At 37.4% G+C, this 20,459-nt stretch overlaps 1 protein-coding gene across 5 annotated transcripts in view; it reads right to left on the reverse strand.

The window, feature by feature from the left end:
* The window catches only part of ERBIN (erbb2 interacting protein), a 118,675-nt gene extending 98,656 nt beyond the window's left edge, over positions 1-20,019 (reverse strand). For 2 of the 5 annotated variants that reach the window (XM_079330494.1, XM_079330493.1), the window contains exons 1-2: positions 19,800-20,019; positions 571-682 (exon numbers count right to left, since the gene is read on the reverse strand). The gene's annotated coding sequence lies outside the window, so the exon portion shown is untranslated. Of the gene's footprint in view, positions 1-570; positions 683-19,381; positions 19,610-19,799 lie in introns of those variants that run through there. The other 3 variants (XM_079330495.1, XM_079330491.1, XM_079330492.1) reach the window with 2 other exon arrangements.
* Positions 20,020-20,459: the final 440 nt, after the last annotated feature.

The following is a 20,459-nucleotide window of genomic DNA, read 5'->3' on the forward strand; positions in this document are numbered from 1 at the left end:
ATAACAGGTACACAGAATTGCAACAATACATGCATGCAACTGAAAAAAAAAGCTGAATCCCCCAAAACAAAAATAAAACCAACCCAAATCATTCCAACCTTTCTCTACATAGAACAAAATCATCTATGTTATCCAGGGCAGAAATATTTGTTTGAAATTAATTTTACCTGAATACATTAGAATAAAATGGGTTATTAATTCAAAGTAAGCAAATAATGCAGAAAAATAGAGCTGAAGCAATGGAAGTCAGGTTTGCTCTAAACAAGTGCTCTCACAGAGCTGTACCAACTTTAAAACACAAACAGATCATGCTGTGTAACCCAAGTGTAACAGACAGTGCCAGTACAGTGAATATCCCTAGCACCCCTTAAAAGAAAGCAAACAAGTCACATTTCTTATGCTTCATCCCTACAAGCTACCATAATATAAATTCAGCAGTTAAAAATTTGTCATTCTTGCATGTGTGAGTGTGAGATGATATTAATAGCACAATTAATAGAGTAACTGAAAAAGTGTGCCATAACATTTACTGCCCTTTATCTCCTTTAACACATGTGGACAGTCACCTACCCAAATCACTCCACCACTGCCAATTTACACCATAGGAGCCTGAATCAGTTTCTCAACTGGGACCAAAGATTCACCAGGACGTCGAACAGTTTATAAAACCATCCACATGGATCTGTGAAAGAGAACCAAAAAGTATTTTCAAAATGATGGGTGTAAGCAGCCTTGCACAAAACTAAGACATTTTCAAATCCACACATTTACTTTGTCCTACACCAGAATTGAACACAGACAACACAGAAACAGTAATACATACCTTACCACAACAACCACCATTCTACCAACATTCATTTTTGCTCTTTGTCAAATCTGAACATAATGCAAACAAAAAAAGTAGTGTGTCAAAACAAAGGAAAGGTAGAACTGATTATGGTCTCCTCCTTTTATGGTAGCCAAAACTAAAATGTATACACTACTAGCAAGCTAGAGTTCAGAACAGCCCCCTGTTATTTGTATAAATGGAGTAAATTATCAGATTAACAAAATGTAACCAAAATCAACAAGAAGTTATGTGCAGGACCTGGCTGAATGACTTCCTCTTTAAAGTTCTGGTGAATCTCAAGCATGTTCTCTAAAAGAGAATCTATATCACCCACACAGACACAAAAGCTCTCACAGCCCTCATGGGGAAATAAAACTCAGTGCAACAGATGAGCCTTTAAAAAAAAAGCTTCAATTATTTTAACTGGACCTGCCAGCTGCCTTTCATTTAGTTAAATGTGACATTTTACTGAAGGTCTGCAGCCACAGCTTTTGGCAAGAACAGAGACAGCTGCTAGCAACTAGTTAGATCTCTTTCTTACTCTGCCCGGTGAGCTTTTGTGCAGTACTGCCATACACTCTGTATGTTAAAATTAAGTTTTAATATGTGATCCTGGCTAGTAGGCAGTAAATCTAAGATGCATGTGGAACACACCCATGGCCTCATCTCAGTGACATTTGTTGAAGCTAGTTCAAATCCAGTGCCAAAATACAGAAGAATGGTTTCTCATCTGTTTTTAGAAGAACTAATACATCCCACCCAAAAGAAAAAAAGGTCTAATAAATCTAGGTTTCTATATAAAATGCAACCTTTCCTGAGAGAAACTATTCTTCAGGAGAACAGATCCTGATTAGTTCTTAATATACAGTCACAAAACCGCTTCCTAGAGTTTTGCAATTCCTAAAGTTCCTAAGACAAACAGCAGCAGCAGAATTGTCAAGAAAATAAGTGTTTCTGCCACTGCCAGAATTCTGTGAGATGTAACAAGCCCTAAAGCACCCATAGTAACACATCTGTTTAACAGATCTTAGCTACCTTTTCCAAAACATTGCTGTTATCACCTCCCCAGAGTGTCATGGCCACCCCAATTAGAAACTCTGAAGGATGCCATGGCCGATGACTGCACTGCTATTTTCCTGGCTTTCTCAGGAATTAAAAAAAAAAAAAAAAAAAAAAGGACTGCTGTCCCTTAAAGCGATGGCTCTGGAATTTTCCTTCTAAAATGTTCCTACTGCTTTCCCACCTACAGTCAAAATTCCTGCATGGCTGAAAATCCTAAAGCAAGTATCACATTAAATTGAGTTTATATCTAGCCAGCAACTCCCTTCATAACACACCCTCTTTAGGAACTGATGGTCTATGATGCAAAGCCTGGAATAGCTTTTTTAGCTCTTAAGTAAGGAGAGCTGACTAACTTCTCTCTCTCTCATCTTGCGATCATCCAGAGAAGACTGAGTTCAATTTGAGATGTAAGTGGCATCTTTATGAATAAAGAATGGATTGTTGAATACTCTGTCTCTTCCAGATTACCTATTTAAGTTTGTGGTTACCTGGCATCCATGGTACAAGTGCTCGGTGGTGAAGTAGACTCCAAAAGTTAACAGTTGAGGAGGAATAAGAAAACAAGAATGTTGCACATCATTAGAAGAAAGACCTCTGACACTTCTCCTAATGCCAATTTTCCCCACAATAGGATGATCCAGAGAGTAGAACTAAGGCTATGGTCTACTTGGGGCTTTTTCATTATCAGAGACTTGTAATTTTTAATTAAAACACACTATCAAATTAATACCAAAAAGCCAATCCAACTCAAACTCCTAACAAGGAGGTCACTATACAAAAAAGGATCCATATTACATTTGAGTTATAAGCCTATTTCAGAACAGTTATGAACAACTAGAATTTTTTAGAACACTTATGAACAACTAGGATTTTTCAGAACTAGACAGATTTGTGCTGCTGTGCTTGTAGACAGCATGTTGGAGTTTTTGTGGCTGCAAAGACAATTAGGAGGAGAATCAACTTTGATTTTACTCCACTATCGCACTTGTGAAAACCATGCTTCATCTCAAAAAAATATTACTCAAAAAACAGAACTTTTTTTTGTATTTTACTGTTTCTAGTTCCTTGTTACTGTTATTCCATTTCTTCAATATATTACATGGATGATCAGGGTCTACTTATCTATACAAAATTTTGTTGAAACATTGTAAAAAATTAGATGTGGCTAGTACAATTAGAAAATACTTCAGAGTTTGCAAGAATGTATCCTAGAGCCTATGCTAAAATGATTGGTAACATCACATCATAAACCAAGGGTATCTATCACTTTGGCTAAGCTTAAAAAGTTGCCAGATGAAACATCCCAATGGACACTACATTCATTTCCACCCAGAGCCAAGAAGCATAATCATACCACTATCTTAGCAATATAAAAGCAACTAATAGTAACAGTGAGTAATGGAAAAAATCCCTTAAAACATCAAAATTGATTTAGAAATATTTTACTAATTGAGTTTTAATATTGTAAAAAAGATTAGTCAAGGTATTTATTAAGTCAGTTCTACTGCACCAGTAGATCTGTACATAAAATGTAACATTTTGCTTTCACAATGAACAGGAAAAAGAAATCATTTTGTACCACAGGATGCTTACCCTCCATTTTCTTCATCTACCATGACAAATTTTAAAATGCTATTAAATTTTTTAAAGCATAGTTTAGCTGAATCCAAAGTGCCAAATAAGAAAAATAGGAACTTATGAATATACAAGCATAATTACTAGCAATACCCATACAAAACCAATACTTTAGCAACAACATTAATGGAGTTGGACATGAACTGAAAAAAATCTCTCCTCAACTGCTTTCTGAAATACTTTGTAAATTTTTTTCCATTAAGTTGGACAAACAGAGGATCCATAAAGTTACTGACAACATATAAAAATTTGTTACCCTATATTACTAGAAGCTATTTTGATATGTATTTACTCCACTAAAAAAAAAACAAAAACACTAATAATTGCTTAAACACACTTGACTGCTATCATTAAAAGTGTTAAAAGGCAATCTGGCTATTGGAACCTAGGTGATTAGCAGGAGAGGGCATCAACTCGAAGATACTTTCTGAGCTTAAGTACTTGATGTTGAGTAGCTGACTGATTTGTACACAACCTTAACACTTAAATTTTATGTTGGTTCCTGAGTTCTTCTCTAGATCAACGACTCAAGGAGAAAGGTAGAAAAAACCCACTCCAGCATAACAACCTCACTAAGCTTAGCTTCACTACTGGCTATTATTCCAGCATGCAAGACTCAGAATTTATATTCAAGTGTCAGGACTGATACCAGAGAACAGTGATCTTAGCAGAGAGAGAGCAAGTAGTTATTTCTATGACTCTTTTTCTCTCTCCACAAACCCCCACCCCAGCCATTTCAAGATACAGAGTATAAATACAGGCACATACTCCTAAAAAGCAGTGTTCAGCTTTGCATTCTAACCACACAGCAGAACAAATGTAAAAATACAGTTGTTTCTTACAAACGTTTCTGCACAGAATTTTAACACATGCCAGATGCACTGAAACTACCCACCAGTCCCTCAAAAATCTAACTCTTCCCCAAAATCCCAAAACTGAAGCATCAAAAAAAGAAATAAAAAAAAAAATCTTTGTGTTTTAAGGGGAAAAAATGCAGGAAAAAGGTAACTCTAAAAACACTAAAAATGAATGCAGTTGCATATATATATATGTATATGCAATGCATATTTCATACATTCACTTAGAGTGGGATGGATTAATGCAAGCATGAAACTGTACCATAAAAAAAACATACACTTACCCTCAGGTTCAGAGTCAATTTCAATTTACCATACTCTCAATTCTTATAACAGATAGATTTTGTTTCTCACAAATGAAATAACAAATGAAGGAAACATGAAAAAACGTGCAACTTTTTCTGTGCTCGTTTGTAAGGTTAACAGACATTTTGGTATCTTAATAACTAACTAAACTATGAATGCATTTAAGAAAAAGAAAAACAAGTATATTTTCAATCTGGGGGTGAGGGAAGGAAAAGACACAACCAACCTTTGCATCACATTTTCAAAATTCCAGTCCCAGAGAACTTAATATTAGTTACTCTTAAGTATGCAGAAGATAATAATTTAGAAACTACCTTCAGGAAGAATTCAGTACCTCTAAATTCTGCATAGCTTAATCCTTACACTACATAATTTGAAAGAGAAAGCCTAATACATAAGTTCTCTTCCTAATTATAATGTTCAAGAAAATTTGGGACTTAACATATTCTGTGGTTTTTTCCATCTTTGAACCACAGGAAACAAATTATTTTACAGCAAACACTATTTCTCCTGAAATGTTACATCAAATATTTATCATTCAACCAGAAGATAAGGTGTTATTTTACAGATTAAAGAGCAGGACATACAAATAGACAATTGCTGTCATGAGAAATAGCTTAACTGCTTAAGGATGTGTTAAGAACTATCCATTTGGCACCTCAGTATTCCAGTAAGCAGGCAATGTACAGCTAAACTTTCAGAAGTATTTGCTACTAATACTATATGTCTAGAGAAGGAAAAAGTCTTCACAACTCAATTTAAACCTTTGCAATGTGATGACTCTAAGAAGTGCATTGCAGGGAGCAATTTAAACTCAGATAACAAGAAATACATTTTAAACTCACTAGAGCTTTAATAGATCACTGCACTCTAGTCTCTCCAGAGAAGCAGAGACAAGCACAGTATCATAGCCTTAGAAAATGGGTAACAGCACAAATGCCAGCTGTTTCTGTTCACTTAATGCACACCTCCTGAGTGCCACCTCCTCTCTAATATAGGGGCTTGGCCCTTCAGGAAACAGGAAGAAAAGACCAGAAGTCACCTGCATTTCATGAGTGCAGTACAATCAAGTGAGGCCCCCATACATGGCTTCCCATTTCAGCCCCAAAGCACCTCCACACCCAGCTGGCAATCTTCCTAGAAGATCTGAGAATGATGAACCTAAATGTCCTCTATTCGTCATCCTCTGCCCCCTAAATTATCTTGCACTTTCAATCCCTTCATGAATAAAGGTGATTCTACCCTGCCCATCTGAAATTGAAAAATATTGTAAAGGTGTTGCACACTCTTAAGTCCATAATTTTGTCATAATATGTAATATATGAACTTGTTTACTAATCATACCAACTGCCCATCACCTGTCAGTTCTGCACTCACACTAGCCTGGAGGTCTAATCTGAAGGAACAGCATGCCAAGTTCAAATACTGTTGACCTACACATTTCAACCAAGAGATCCCTCTAGATAATGAAAAACACAATGTCATTAGAAATCCCAACAAACTAAAGAGGCTAGATTTGTAAGCCTCAAAAGAAAGCGCTCTGAAATGTAGATTTCAGGAAAAAATGTCTTCACTGTTTCTTCTCCTTTTCTATTGTTAGTTATTTCCCACTCCCGCAGAAATTAAATACCATTTTACAGAGAAACATTAAATTCCTAGCCTACTGTCTCAAGTCTAAAAGTCAATCTGCCTATGGCAAGAAAAAGTAGGAGAGATGGGAGGTGATAGACTATAAATCTAATGAAAAGGAGATGTAACTGGGTAAGTAGTTACTAACTGCACTTTTGACTCTTATGTACATATTATCAAGGATCAAATCACTGATTATGAATAGCAACATTTACATTTATTGGCAAGTGGAAGACTATTCCAAATCAGCAACTGAAACTCAAAATGCAAGTCAATCTCCATAATGCAAAATTCAAACTAGACCCTGTTGAAACAAGAGTAATCCCTGCTTTTCACTCACAACTGCCTTTTATTACAGCTAGGGTTTGCATAATCACGCTGTAAATCTAACTAGTAACTGATTCAAAAAGGCTAAATCTGCAAGACATTGGGGAGAACTTTTCTTCATTTACATCAGTTTGCTCAACAACTTGCTGACCTTCAGTACCATGTCTCCACCTTCAATACCTTGGCTTCTTTCTGATGCAGAGAACCACACCGGAAGCAAAGAGGAAGTATGCAGAGCAGATGCAGCAGAATGTAAGACTAGACATTTAGCCACAGGCTTTAAAAATTAAAACTCCTTTCAAGTAAAGGTGATAACTTTAACTTCATTATTACAGGTATTTTTCTTTTAGTACAAAAAAATATGTATCAAAAACCTTATGCAAGTATATTTTAATGCTGCCAATAGCACATGGCAATGGCAAAATTCATTCATGTGTGTCACATTTATAATTTAATCCGTCTTCATTCATAGTTTTGGTGGAGGGGGCAGGAGAAAGGAATTAAAAAAAAATAAAATTACCATGATAAATATCTACAGGCAGCCAAGAAGAAGCAATGATGCTCAGTGAATTCAGTGAACAGCTTGGTCCCGACACTGACTGTACCAGCAGGTTTTACTCTACAAAACTGAAAGAAATATTCACAGGATGTGGTCTGAACTTCAAGACACTGCTGCTCAGCAAGCGCTGTGCATGTTTTTGCAACAAAAACTCAATTACTTGCCTACAAAGCAATGCTTTAAATTTATAAGAGGGAATGAGGGAATGAGAATAAAGCATACAAAAGTATACAGACCATCATCCCCAACACGGTAAGGTCAAAATTTACATACATTTACTTCCTTTTAATCAAAGAAAAAACTCTAAATTCCAAAGTGACCAATACAAGAACTTGCCTTGTAAAGAAGTGCTATTGACAGAAAGTCAGAAAGTATCAGTTGTTCCCTTTGGCCTAATATGAAGGGAAAGAACATTTAGAAAAATATTCAATTAATATCAACCCATAATTCAAACCATAAATAGATACACTGAATAGATTTATAAAATTTATATTCATATACACAGAAATGCCACTGATCTAGATGTATCATTCACATGTCCCACTATTCTTAAAATGTAGTGAAGATATACAAAATGCAGTTCAAGCTTCCTAGAGCATCAGAAAGCCACTACTTTATAGTCCATGATGATGCCCAAGCCTTAGAGCAGAATACAACCTATTTCCAATCTTGATAGTAAAGGTGATTTGTGCTAAATCATGAAATAAGACCTTTTTTATTAACCTTCAGACGCTTGGATGTAAAGCAAGGCTAGTAATTGGTATGGACAAAAACAGTCTCTACACTGACCCAAGTTTCTCATCTAATTTCTTCTTCTACAGCCCCTCCTAATAACCGACTAACTTAGAGCCACCCACATCACCTCAAAAACAGACTTAACAGTAAATCTTGATAAGAAGAAACAGAAACAGCTTTTTTTCATTAAAGAGAATTCTTCCATTATGCTGTCTGCTCGTTTGGTCTCAAATCAACATTACCAAGGTCTTTGAGAGATTAAGGACAATGGGCATATTCAAGAAGAAACAACAAGAAAGAGCAAAACAAAGCATAACAGTCAATATGCTTTTAAAAGTCACAACAGTTATACATCATGTCTAATTAAATCACAGAGTAAAATTACGTTACAAAGTACCTTAAAAAGAAACAATCAAGGATAAAACAACTCAGCTGTTTAATGGAGAGGTACAAAACACATATGTACAGCCAACAGCATAGAAAAATCTTGGAAAAAATTGGAATAAATGCCAAGGAGGGAAAAAAAAAAAACCAAACAAAAAACCACCCTGCAGATTCCATAGTATTCTTTATCTATTAAAACCAGGAATGACAATTTCTTCGACAACAGTTTCATTTGGTTAAAGAGTGAGAAAAGACAATACATTATAACTCTTGCAAGTACACTGAAATTTGCAACATTTACATGTTCCAAAAGGCAAAACCCAGATTTTGTGTCAAGCTTACTGTTTCTGGACAACTGCATTAACACTAAGATAAGTAGTGAACACACCTGCTCACACATGCAATTGGTACTACTCAGGATGACAAGCGCTAAAGTGCAAGTAAGATTTAACTTGTTATTTCCCACCGAAAATGTCAGCAAACTAGGCTAGACTCAATAGAATTAAGATAGGTCTTAATGCGCAGGGAAGAGAGGGACAACCATAGACACTCTGAAGTACATTTCAGATTCACTAATGAACAAAAGGAAAACAGACTTGGAAAACCATTCCTTTGTTTGCACTACTTCTGGTACTTCCTACAATTCAATAGCTACAGACCACTCCTGTAGCCACTGATAGCTGGGAGACAAGCAGAAACACTGGAATTAACTGTGCTTGAACAGGTCAGGCCTCTCTGTGACTAGCAGAACTGCTACCTTCATGAAACACAAAATTTGGTGACTAGAATGAAGATAAACACCACACTTCAAAGATGAAAAAAGGCAGAGGAGGAGGAAAGCTCAAATATACCTGAATATATGTCTACAGATTTTCTCATAACTATCCCAAAGAAGGCTGAGACCAATCAAACTAACACACACACACATCACAATCAGGGAATGCAGCTGGACTGCCAGAATAAATACAAATACAGACGATAACTCAGCTGACCTGGACCAAGATACAAACAGGCAACTCCAGGATTCGTCTCATCTCTCAGCAGACAAGCAAATGTTTAAATGGTGGTACCATTACTAAGGAACAGCTAAAAATCTCCTTTTCCAATTTGAGAGACAGGAATGTATCATGCTTCCAACCCTGCTTTACAACTGATCTCCCAAAGTTACCCCAAAAAAACTACAGAAATTATAGCAGTTATGGCCTCTGCTACTGACTCTGCTTCACATGAATCTACTTCATTATTAAATGCTTGTTTAAAATGAATCTCTGCCTTCGACAGCTATGGAAGTAAAATATTTGCCCTCTCTTCTCTTACAAGGACCTCTCATTTCTTACACAAGACTGAACAGCAATTAGGATGTTATGTAAGTTAATTTACTGCAGTTAATTTTTAACTCTATTTCTAATCACAGGGATTGAACAGAAAGAAAAAAAAACAAGAGAAAAATGACATTCAGAAAGAACAAGTAAAACTGTTTTTAAAAGATACATGCTTCATTCCCCTGGCTTAAAGAGGTTTTTAATTATTTCAGGTCAGCAAAAATCATGCAATATATTAGTTAGAAACTAATCAGATTAAATTATAGCTTTTAGAGACACATATATTTTTCTGTCTATGCAGTTTTTAACACCTTTGCCTTCTAACTAGGAGAAATTAATGCTACTTCTTTACCAACATGGAATAATAAGCAACAAAATGTTTGGCCTTGGGCCTATGTGTTTATAAAAATAAAATTTGGGGTTATTCACTGTAAACATTCATAGTCCTTATCTTGAGAACTTTTTGGAATTAGGCAGTGAGAAGCAAAAAAAACCAAACAACCTGTATACTGTGCACAGGCCTACAGGCCTAGATATCCAAGGAGGAAAACGTAATTATCATTTTCCTAATCCTTCATTGTAATCAATACACTCCTGGTTTCAACTTCCATCTATGGTATATGTAAAACAAATAGGATATGGGGAAAAAAGCAGTAGTGAAAATGCTAACAAGGTAAGTTAGCAATTGGTATTTAATATCACCCTCAATACAAAAATGCCCTTTTTAAGCCCTCAACTCAGGAAATAAAATAGGTTTGAAAAACATAATTACCACATTCTTTTTCACATGAACATGGTATTTTTATTCGTTTGACATATGTTGCTTCCTGAATGGATTTAATGTATTTTGGCATTCCAGAACAAAACTGCTTTCAGTGTTTGGCACTTCATGTACAATGCAGCCAGGAAGCCACTCCTTAAGACTATGCAGCCATCTGCAGCAGACACCAAGGGTTTTTGACAGGCAAACTGCACTGCTGTAAATATGCAGTAGTTCACTACAAAAGAAAAGTCCTCATCTATTAATCAGACTCTGCACATAATTGTCTTCAGAAAAATTCAGGTGATCTGCAACACCAAACAGGTCAGCACAGAAACCAGAAAGGGGTAAAACAAGTTAAAAAATAAACTATTTCTTATCAGAAGATTACTGATTATTAAAATGCTTAGTAAATTGTATGGTCTACAGTCCCTGATGCCCTGCCTTACATGCACTCTCCCTCAAAATGCAATTGCCACAATTCCCACCTAAAGCTAGGATGGATCAAACAACAGAGGTTGGAATAATACAGCAGATGCAGAACACTTGAGATACAAAGTGAGCAGATGTTGGGTACATAGGTAGGGAAGGAAGAACCACACTCAAAACCTGCTAACTAGTAGCTGCCCAGAAAAACAAATCCAGACAGGTTACATAATTCAATCTATGGTAACAGGAAGATAAATGGAAACACATTCATAGATCAGAGTTCAAAGGAAGTACATGTGGGTATGTATATTCATTTCCCATTTTTAATTTGGCAGATTTCAAAAAAACATATCCTACCAAAAACCACAAAAAAACATGCACCCCAACACTTAAAAGACCATGCAGTGCCCTAATGCAAGTTGCTACTTGAAGAGAAATAGTATATAGAAGTGGATTTAAATTTTACTTTTTAATTCCTTTTCCTTTAAAGAACACTTCTGACTGTCTTCTAAGTATTATCCACTTCAACAAGCCAGTTTGGTTTTTGTTCTTACATGTTTAGTATAAAATGCAGCACTAAAAGCAGAAGCCTTTATTCATAAAGCAGCTTTAAAAATAGTTTTATTTTAATACACCTTTTTCACTACAATAAGGAATGGCTACAATGTGGTGTAGTCACTATTTTTAAAAAAAGCAGAAGTTCAAAAACCAAAACAGAAAAAGGCTGTATTTTCCAGACTCTAAGGATCTTGTCCCTCTAGTTTATCCCTCTAGTGTAACTACGCTAGACATTATTCTCAGCAGTTTTAAGAGTTACTGTCCTGGACATATAAAGATACCCTTGAAGCTACTTGCCTATCTATTGTTTTTCTTTACATTAATTTTACAAATTATACATAGATCCAAATACATCCCAATTAGTTGTTTGCAGTGGTAACACAGAAAAATTGCCCCTCTCGGTGTTGGCTAGGATTCTTTCTAACTACAATACTCTTCCTATCTTCCATGTGGGTAAGCGCCGTTATTCTTGTCCTCTATTTACTTTGCTTATCTCTCACAATGCACCTTTGATTTTTTGCCAACTTATAATCTCTTTTCACCCCCAACATGGTGATGAAACATTTAAGTTAGCATTTTTGTACTTAATTATTTTGTCCTTTACTTACAGTTGTGTTCCTCCAAGTGAATGGATGATGATTAAAGAAAAGAGAGTAGTTATATTATTTTCATTTTACTCTATCAGGCATTTTGCAGATCATAAGCAACTGATACAAAAAAATTAGCAGAAGGCTATTCTTGAATGGTTGCTAAAGTATTTTCGCTTCTTCAGATAGGGAAGCACAAGAGTGTACTGTTTACAATAGAACTTTTACAAATAACTTAGGATTTAGACAACTATATTTAAGTGCACTTTCTCTTAAAGGTGCTGTTTTCAATAGGGATAATAATTCACTATCAGAAGCCAAAAACAAGTTTTTCACCTCACAGGAGATTTAAGTTGAACTAAACAGGCTTCTTTCTCATCAAAATGCTAATTATAGCCACAAAACTGAATCCAAAGTTGATTTAATAATAACTAAACTTAAAGTGTTACTTAACTTCTGACACCCTGTGCTTTCCAGTATAAGAAAAAAATAGAGGTAAAAATACTACTTGGAAACTATCAAAGTAAAAAGTAGGACAGTGCCATGCTGATTTGCTATTAACATGTCACCCTCTTTTCTCAGAATAGGAAAAAGTGACTGAAGAGCACAATGCAGGAATTCCAGAGAATTTCATGGCTGTGATTTCAATTAATTTGAACTGTCCACTGCATACTTCAGACTTCTCAAAGACTAAAACCAAGTTAATACAAAACTGGGAGAAATCAGTAACATTCTGATTTAGAGGGAAAGTTATTCCTCTGCAGATATTTTATGCTCTGAAGCTGAAATTTAAATTTGATCAAGATTTAACACCAGTGGAAGGATGCATTAGCTACTCATGTGTGAGATCCAGATGAGCAAATACCTAGTTAATTTCAGTGGAAATAAGCAGGGATTCATTCCACAGATGAGAAGTACTGTTTTTAAAAGGTTAAGGAGCAATTTGTTGATTCTTCACTGGTTAGTTTATGCAAAGGGAGAAGCAAAGTAAGAAAGAGGATAAGAGAAAAATATTGATTGACAACATGTTTCACTCCCATTCTGTAACGCTTGCTTCTAACCTGTTCCGTTGACAAGGCCATAATCTTTCCCTTGACACATCACTTCCCACTGCTGCAAAACCAATTCAATAACTAATGTCATGAAAGACTACAGACCATTTGAAATGTTGACAATACATCTCCAACAGATCCCACAATTTCCCACAAAAAAATCATACAGAAATATCTGCCTGCTTTACTGTCTTTTTCTAGTAGGAACAACATTGCAAAACTACAGAATGCCAGGATCCTCGGCGTTTATTTTGCTTTGTTTCAGTAAAGCAAAACAAAATAAATGCTCACTGAAAAATTGATGAACTCACTCAGATAAATACAAATGAAAGAGTAAATTAACTAAATTAATTCCAAGTCTATTCAAATGTATTTTAAGTATATCTTGGTTTTCTAATTCTTGTATTACTTACATTTTCATTTAGTTAGATGAAGTATTTGATACCAGACCCAAAGCCTTAATATCTAAATCAAAAATACCACACTGGAAGAACAGGATTGTCTAACAGCTAGAGAAAGCCCACACCCTCACAAAACGTTGTTCAAGAAAACAAAATTCTTCTAAAAAACACAAATAAGATGCACTATAGATAAACAATATTACAGTAAAACAGTAAAGCTCTGAAGATTTTTTTCTTCCCCCTTATCAGTGGTTCTGATATAATCCTCAGGATCAGAGCCAGACAGATTAACAAATTGTGAGTTTCCAACCCCTTGTCACATTCTAAGATGATTAAACATGTCTATTTCCATCCTTTTCACCTCTTTTTATTTAGAATCCTTAGTATTTGTTACCTTGTTTTAAACAGTTTCCTCACACCCATATGTGAAACAACATATGTGACCTGACTAAAGTCACAAGTAAAAGAGCAGGTTTGTTCCAAGTACCATTTTCTAGCACAGCACACTCAATTCCTTTAGCCTGTAACTCCTCCAGGAGGTTTAAAGAGCTCATTATTACTTTGAATAAATCACCCTGTATAAGTTTACTACAGCATAGCAGACATAAACAGTGTAAAGAATGAATGAACCAGGAAGAAGTGAACTTCTGAATTTTCTCCCTGTGATGAATTTTACTGCCAATCCCTCAAAAATATAGAGCAGCTCAGAAATTAAATAATCAACAGAGCTCCAGGGTTAGCACCACATATGATTTTGTGACCAGAAGTAACCCAAAATGAATATGTTCTCCTAAAAGGAGCTAACTACCAACCTCACATTCCAGGCCACCACAAACATGCCACAGCAAGCTAACATACCAGCAGCAGGAGATCAGTGAACATTATCTGCTTTCTGCACGTTCACTGAATCCTCCTTCAAGCAGACCTATCTCAAAGGCCAAAGTGGAACCTAAATAAATTAAACATCTAAATATCACACTCAGTAGCATAAGCATGGAAAGCAAGCATTTACAAAGCATGTAAGTCATGAAAGACCTAGACTGCTTTGCTGACACACTTTCCAATTTAATTTTACTGAAACTACGGGCCTCAGTCTTTTAAATAGTACTGCAGCCAAGCTTTTTGTTGTTTTAACAAGCATGCATGAGCACATGCATCTTTTAAACAAAATCCTTTCACAGACAAAAAAACCCTTGTCATTCCCGATAATAAAAGTTCTCCATTAGTTTCAAATACAAAAATCCATGCCACCTTCAAAGTTAAGACAAAAGGGTAATGCCAGGAAGACAACAGCCACATGGGGGAAAAGCAGCTGTCAAAACTTAGCAGTCTATCCGAAGTCTTCTAGACAAGCCTGGAAACACTTTCCACCATTCAAATGCTTACAATGATGTCTACAGTCATTCTGGATGACCAAACCTGTGAATGACATTCAATCATCTGGCACTGCATTTCAGATGTTTCTGTAGATGCACTGATTTAGCTCAAAGCACCTATGCCCTCTCTTCTGCTTCTTAGAACTTGGAGGTTTTGGAAGATATGTAAAAACTCCAAGGACAAGGAGGGCAAAAAATGCTGAAGAAATAATTTCTGCAAATGTACTAATCACATACCCCACATCATGGGACAGAGGACAATGGAAAAATATGAAACTTCTCTTCCATAACTGTCTGGGAAGATGAAATCCCTTACACAGTTGCTGCAGGAAAGTCTCATGCCAATTTAAGAGTTGAAAACTGGTGAGAAGATTCCAAAGACAGCAGTAAAACTCAAACCAGATTACTGCAAAAAAAACAAGACATTCTTCTGCATCTACCTTTAACACAATAACAGAACTTCAAGTATTTTAAATTGATTTATTTATTATGATTGGAACTTTCTCCAGCAAGGACAATAGAGCTCTGGCCACTTAACAGGAAAATACCACCCATTCCAAATCAATACTTAAATTATAAATGTTTCACTTCAACTAATACTTCAAACCACCTCTCAGTTTCTTTCATTCCTAAAGCTGGCCCCAGAACTGACACAAAAAGTAGTCCCTTGAGCACAGTAAGATAATTATACCCCAGCCTATACAAACCATCCTATCTATAAGGCTCAGTTACCTACTGACATTAGTACAACTACCAAGATCTCCACAGCAGCCAAGATTGTTCAGCTTGTCCTCAGACTCTGCTTAATGGTCACTGTTTGTTCCTACACAGAGTGATCACTTAGTGTCAAGTATCGACAAATTCCTCCCAAGAACAGAAACAAACTAATATACTTTTTAATTTAAACTTTTACTTTTAAACTTCTAACTTTTTATCCTAGGCAGGACAGCTGCAATGCTGATGTTCCCTAACATAAGTACTCTTCAGTTCGGTTTTATCTAGACCAAAGGAAGAGGAAGAGCTTCTCAATTAAATGAAGTTACAATTTTTGACGGTGGAACTGCAACCTAGTGTTGAAATATTATGCTTCTGTGTATCCCTTTTAGGAAAAGTACAAAGAAACACCTTTACCGAAATTTAAACATCAGAGATACAAGTATCTTAAAAAGGACTAGTGACTAATGACGCTCCTTAGGATCCATTGCAATTCAGAACTACATCCCATCTGGGTCACCAAAACTGCTACCAAAAATCAAAAATCTAAAATTCCTTACCACCAATGCAGCACTAAGAAGCAAGCATTCTTTATGAGGCTGGATGCATGAGAGAATATCTCCTCCAAAATATCATGCATGCTGAGTACAGAAAAAGCTCCTGTTTATACACCATATTTTACATACATATTAATTTATTTCCTGGAATAAACAAACATATGATAACCATTTTCCCAAAATCATTAATATATTTTCCCTCCCCTTTCTGCATGTATTCTTCTGTCCTGGGGGTCTCTTTGGCAGTGCCTGGTGATCAGCAAACTCAAAGTCATAGCTGACTGCTTGGGAACTGGCACAACTGAGCTGGTGGCTTTCCAGTTCTTCCTAAAGAATAAGCATTGTGCAGTTCCATAGGCCAGTGGTTTTCAAAGAATAAGCATTGAATTAGCCCACCAGGTGCAAACGATTTTTCATCTGGCAACAATGAAGACAAGGCAACAGAAAAAGCCCAATTATCCTGAGATTACTATATAAGAAAAATACTATTGATTCCAGCATAAGAAATCTTTCCATTTTAATTAGACAGGAGATACATAAATCCTTCCTAAATCAGCATCCTTAATTTGAAATCTTACATTTTAATGATTTGACTAAACACTCAAACACTGTATTCTTAGTTCAGTGTGAAAGTTGCATTTTAGTGAAGTAACCCTTTTACAACAAATTAAATCAATCACCAAAAAATTCCGAAATCCATGGTTAAATATAGACTATTTACTACTCAAACCATCTTCATTCTGATATGAAAAGTGTCCTTTGACACATTTTTGTACTTACTCAAAAACTAACAGATAAAATAACAATGTTTATAAATCTTCATTTTCCAGATAATTGTCATTTAACTATCTATTTCAAATGTCATTGTGAACATTTCCATACTCACACAGGAATACTGTCTACTATTTTCATATCTGTATAGGTAACTCTTCTGCTAACTCAACCAGTAACTCCTTTGGAAAAGGTTAGATTTCTAATTCCTCTAGGTGGATTAAATGTCAGGGACTTCTTCAGCAGATCAGGGTATTCTATGGGGAGAATCTGCTGAAGGATATGACATAACTATTTGATCTTTACAAAACATTTTCCCGAAAAGATTTTCTTTTTTGCTTAGGAGCAGGAAGGACAAAAACAAAACAAGAACGCAGAGCAGACAGTGATTCATTACAGCCCTACAGGAAAGCCAAGTTGAGGAATTTTCTCCCATCCCCTTCTATTTCTAGAACCTATTGCTAACATGTGAGGTATAATGTATGTTACACATGTGCACGCCTTTCCTTAGCTTTGATCTTCCAAGCATGGCTCTTAATGCCTGGGACTACAGACTCTCAACAAATTCCACTGAGAACAAATCATAACACTGTTTCCTGAGACCACCAGCTTAATATGCTAAGAAACTATCAATCATCAATATTTTCTCCACAGAGCCCCCTCATCCACTCTATATGAACATGATGTGCAAATAGATACCCCACAGAGCTTTATGTTTACAATAAGCATTATCTACTGTGCAGCTTATGCATAAATCATAGATCTATTCATATTTTACCAATATAATAATCACCTTAAGATAATCATGTTCCATAGCATACCATATACTGCAACTTCTAGCTCTTGGACTGCAAGCTGCCTTCTTAAAATTAGCAATGTTTACTCGAGCTTAATTTAATTCATGAGTAAGAACCAGCCCAGTCAAAAGAACATTTCCCCAAGCCATCAACACATAGTTATAAAGTGCTGTTTCAAGCACATGAGATAACTTGTGTTAGGTTAAATAATTTTGTTCATAATTAGAATATCAATGTCAGACCGATTTTTAGTTGAGATCATTGATCTCAAGAAAGAATACAACCCTTCATGTTACTCCCAAACTATGTTAATGACATGAATGGCATTCAATGATATAACCATGAGCTGTAAGCAGTATTGAATTACACTTTCATCATTAAAAAGAGCCTTATCCATAGCTACCATGGTGACAAAACACTAGCGTAAAAAGTTGTGCCTCCACTACAAGGAACTATTCTTCTACATGGCATTGAAAAATATCAAGTGCATCATGAGAAACACAAAAGGCCTGAAAAGAAACAAAATTGCCTTGATTATGAACATACTGGTTTACAACTAAATTTGTCATGCACGGCTACAACTCCTCACCCTCCCCTCAAGAATCTCAAGTCATTATTGGGACTGAAACACTGGTCTGGAAAGAGATGGCTCTTTGTAAAAGGATTATTCTATTCAGATTTTCTGCCAAGCATCAGCCACATAAGGAAAGCAAAGTTCACTGCCATTTATTTTGTCCAGATCTTCCTGATGCCTAAGAATAACCCTTACTGCTCCCTGGAAAGGTAAGTCTATAAATTGCAAGTCAAATAATTTATTTGTTATCAGCCACTGCACCCACTTTAGGCATTTATATGTTAACATTTTTCCTTACAGTATATCAAACGGATGGAGTTGGATTATTTTTTCTTAAAGCACTAAATTATTCCATGATGTTAAAGAACCACCTACTCAGGAGTGTTAAAAATTTTGCACAGAAATTACTTTGTCCAAGACTCCCAAATACCAATACATGTCAGACACTGACAAGACCAAAGCATACACGTACTACCTGACCAACATGTTGCTTCTGAGCTTGACTAACAAGAACAAACATTCCAGTGCTATGGCTTCTGAACATTTACAATATGAGAAACTCCTTGCCTTCACGAAAGGACTAACCTATAATTGTGCCTTTGACGCATGTGAAATAAACATGCATCTATTTAGTTGGCATAACAAGCGCCTGAGATACAAAATCTTACACCAAAACTTGACATTTAGTTTCCCCTTCAACAACTTCAAAAAGAAGTTCTTTCAAAAATTAGAAAGGGAAAAGTGGTCATCAAAAACAAAACCAAACAAGGCTACATTAACAGCTTCAATAGCAAGCACTTCAAACAAGTCGGGCAACTAGCCATCTGCTTTGGTTTTGTTCTGTGTTTTGTTTTAAATGAAGGTTCTTAAAGTGAACTTTGCAAGATCACAATGCAGGACAGACCTCTGCTACACAAGCTGAAAAACAGGCAGTCCAACTCGATGCTTTGAGATAGGGTAAAGGGGAGGAAGACGGGTAACTGCAACAATCGAAGGTGGAAAAACTGCGACATTTACGGCTGAACAGGAGTGCATATTTTCATAAAGAAACTTAACAGCGATCCCGAAGAAGTCCGGCCAGCCACTAATCGATATTCCAGAAAACAAGGCAGACATAAGCACGAAGCCTCAAGATCTTTCGATTAAATAAAAGATATTACCTCCTTCATGACTTTCTCATTTCCCGGTACGTTAATTGTACTCGCAGGGTTACCAAACGTTTTTGCAAGGGAGGGAGCTGAAGCAGCAGTTACGCAGTCGAACAGCTACAGCTCAAAGCCTTCTCGGACCGAACAAAGAAACTTCTGTGTCCGATGAGATTAAAAACTTTCGGTCTCACAGACTCTTTCCCTGCCTCCATGAAACCAGCGCCTCGGTTCACACGTTCAGGCGAGACAGGGAGAAACAATAAGCAGCTGAACTGTGCAGGCCAAGGCGGAAAACAGAGACAAAATATAAAGGCCAAAAACAGGATATAAAACGAAGCCTGAACTCCTTGCTTTTTTCTCCACCCCCTTCCCAGAGGAAGGATTTTTCTGTTGTTTTTGTTGCTGCTGATCCCAATCCTTCCCTATTTACCTTAGCTGTCGGGGCGTCTAAACCAGATCCAGCAAGCAGGAGTTTCTTCTGACCCCAAGTTAAATCCAATCGAGTTTTCTTCTTCAGGGAGGAAGAGAGCAGAGAACGGGGGAAGAAGGACAAGGAATGTTAGCAGCTCTCGCAGAGGACGGGGGAGCTCGTATGCACGGGGAGAGGGCACCAGAGCAGCCGGGCTCCTCCCGGCCCCCGCCGGGGTCTGCCCCGCGGGCGGCCCCGCGCCGCGCCGGCCCCGCCCGGCGGCGACACCGCAGCGCCCCCCACCACCCAGCGCGGCCTGGGCCGGCCCGCCCGGCCCCCGGCCACCGCCGCGCCCCCCCGGCTCCGCGCCCGGGGTCGCGCTGCCCGAGCCAGGCCACCATCGCCTAGGGCTGAAGGGAAGCGGGGTGGCCGTCTGCCTCACCTGCCCGCGGCCGCCGCCGCCGCCCTCTCTCTCCGCCTCCTCTTGTACACTTCCCCCTTCTCCCGCGGCTTCAGCCTCCCGCCCCCCTCCCCGGCCTCGGCAGCTGGGGGCCCGGGGAGGCGGCGGAGCTGTGGGGAGGGGGAATGAACGACCCGGGCAGACACGCGGCGGGGGGAAGAGGAGGTGGCCGCGGGCGAAGCCGCCGCGCCCCTGCTGCTGCCGGCGCCGCGCACCGCTGG

The sequence above is a fragment of the Erithacus rubecula genome, assembly GCF_903797595.1.
Source record: "Erithacus rubecula genome assembly, chromosome: Z".
Taxonomy (NCBI): domain Eukaryota; kingdom Metazoa; phylum Chordata; class Aves; order Passeriformes; family Muscicapidae; genus Erithacus; species Erithacus rubecula.